Source organism: Castanea sativa, chromosome 2 (assembly GCF_040712315.1).
Source record: "Castanea sativa cultivar Marrone di Chiusa Pesio chromosome 2, ASM4071231v1".
NCBI classification, from domain to species: Eukaryota; Viridiplantae; Streptophyta; class Magnoliopsida; order Fagales; family Fagaceae; genus Castanea; species Castanea sativa.
The window spans coordinates 2,825,464-2,828,297 of NC_134014.1; the positions used below are offsets into that span (position 1 = coordinate 2,825,464).

At 33.6% G+C, this 2,834-nt stretch overlaps 1 long non-coding RNA gene across 1 annotated transcript; it reads right to left on the minus strand.

The window, feature by feature from the left end:
- Window positions 1–1,504: 1,504 nt before the first annotated feature.
- On the minus strand, window positions 1,505–2,533 carry LOC142624255 (uncharacterized). The gene is made up of 2 exons (XR_012842302.1): window positions 2,347–2,533; window positions 1,505–1,889 (listed from the first exon to the last, which is right to left on the minus strand). It is a non-coding gene; the product is annotated as an uncharacterized LOC142624255 (long non-coding RNA).
- Between the last annotated feature and the right edge of the window lie 301 nt (window positions 2,534–2,834).

A 2,834-nucleotide genomic window follows, 5' to 3' on the forward strand; every position in this document is an offset into this window, starting at 1 on the left:
GTTATGAGTGTGGTCCTATTTTTATTTTTATTTTTAAAAGTTATAAGTGCGGCATATCTTTGAGATTGGTGTTCGTCGTACAAAATTTATTGACGTAGGACAAATTGGAGAATTTGTGTACGTGTGGTTGTGGCAGGTTAAGGTTTAGGAGGAACCAGAATACGCGATGCTAGAATATAAGAACGATCTCTCTGCTAGTTCAGGATAGGGTTTGCCAAAGTAATACAGTTGTGTTTAATTCTCCATGCCATAAGATGAGCACACAAGATTGTGAGCATGACAGACTTTTACCTAATCTAGCTTGACCACATAATGAAATATTGGAATTGCCAAGAGTCAAAAATTGAATCTGTCATCAACTATATGAAATTTAGTTATACAAGTATACAGTTTCTAGAATGGCACGTAATGACTTTTGAGGGCTTGTAGGTTGAATTTGCTTATAGCACAAAGAAATGGTTTAAAGAAAAACACTTCAATAAAATGTGAGTTACCGACTCTTTGGTGATTCCAAAAAGTTGCTAAACTGGTCCTTACAATAATAGACCTTAAAGAGTAGAACATTGTGCAAAGCATTTTGAAGTGAGTGAGAATGGCATGGATTTTCATAAAGCATAAAACAATAAAAACACGTTCGGTTCCTTTCGTCAGAAGTGGTCCGAGCAGGGATTACTTGTGGGGTGTTATACAAGTTTGAAAACTTGTAGCTAGACCAACATCAGCATCACCGACGTTTTTCAGGTCAAATATATCTTTTAAATCTTTATAATTTCATATGTTATACTATTGCTACAGGATATTGTAATTTGTAAGTTCATACATTATAGCATTATTATATGGTATATTCTCCCTCTTATAGCCAGGGATTTCATAACTTTGTCAAGACCTAATATTTCTTCAAGTATAGATCAAAATCTGATTTAGAGAGGATTTTGTATTTCCATATTTTTGATAATTTGATAGTTACATTGGGGAAGAGAAGATTTGAATCCCGGATATTTTTATTGAAAACACCTGAAATTGTCAACTAGTTAATCATACTAAATTTTATCAGTAGTACTTTAGTAGACAAAAACGAAATTAAATTTGCTCTTTTTTTTTTTATTGGTCTTCTATTTTTATTATATATTTATCTAAGGATTATGTGTCTAGTGTCTATTTGTTTATTTGAAAGGTATATTCATGAGATCCACATCTCTCATGAAGGACTGTTACACAAAGTTCTTTATTGTTTTCTATATTCTGCAATGAAAATGTTGAAAACTCGCTAACATAAAACGACATGACATTATTTTTTTAAATGAGAAAATCTTGTTAGTTGTCCCATCCATTTTTGTAGTTTTCACATGTCATCATCAAGAAAGTCTCCTATAATCTATTAAAAGAAGAAGCAAACTGCCACCACAACCACTGAAAACAGACGAAGCAACAATAAGAAACCCAGAGGACAAACTACCCCTTTTGCCAAATGCATCTAGAATTAGAGTTAGGTATATAGAACATGTGAAAGAAAAGGCTCTTTCAAATTAAAAGCCAAATAAAACGTTTCTATAAATATTGAAACTTGAGAGTACCATAATATACTAATATGTACCTCAGATGACAGGAGAGAAATTGAAGAAACCCAGAAGAACAAAAAAAGAAAAGACAGCTATTTATATGAGTATAAACCTCATAAATATCAAATATGTTTATGTACATAGCTGGACTTGACAGAAAAGGAAAATGCAAATCACTGGAACTTTCTCATATTCTGTCAACTGGTTGCATATGAGCACCATTTTTTGATGGCAAAGAAGTATTTGACTCCACTAGTATTGACCATAAGACATGCACATCTTCATAGGGGCAGGATTTGACATCCTCATACAAAATGTATATACCTCTTCCTGAAAACCCAAAACGAAATAATGTTAAATCTAGGGGGGGAATAAATGAAGAAATGTAGGAAAATATCCGAAAATGGGATTTTTTTTTTGATTGGAAAATGGGATTGTTTAAGAAGGCTATAACTCAGAAAAAATGAAGATTAAACAAACTGTAATTTGAGAAAGTGCGGTTTGAAACCAAGTTACCAAACAGAGAAATGTATCACAAAAAGATAAGCAAACTACAGAAAGCTTAGTACTTGTGTGTGGTGTGTGCATGAGAGAGGAAGTGATAGAGAGATGAAAGATGTAGTTCATGTGTTCCCGGAAATTCTATGGCAAAATGTATATAAAGCAGTTTGAAGTAGATGCAATTGGCTAATGAATGCATAGATGAGAACAGCATTGAAACCCTCTGTGATTGGTTTAAACTTTCTATAAGCATGAATTCAAATGAAAAGAAATTAGTATGACTTACTCTTTCTTTGAGCTGAGTGCATGCGAAACCACAGCTTCTTCAATGGAGAGATGAGGGATTGTAGCCAACCCATTTTGGAGAAATGGGTGCCTCACTCTCATGTAGGTGAAGTAATGGGAGGAATTTAAGACATGGGGTAACTTCAGGTATTGCTTAGACAAGGTTGAAGTTTATAGGTCACAGTATCTTATTAAGACATTTTACATTCCCTTATAAACTTATCAGGCGTATCTCATTTTGGTCTTTGGTGCAGTGTCTTTGTCAAGCCCTTTTTGCCTTGTAGCAGAAGAAGCCACCCCACCAATCAGCAGTACTTTTTACACTTCTACACTACAATACCCTTGTTATATATAGTAATAGTAACCCATTTTTTCACTTCAATGACTTATTTCTCAAGCCACATTTTGGTGATTTTACACCCTTATTAATATTTGTTTTTGGACTGGCAACACTCGTGGGGTTCTTTCTTTTCTATTTTTAGTATTTTG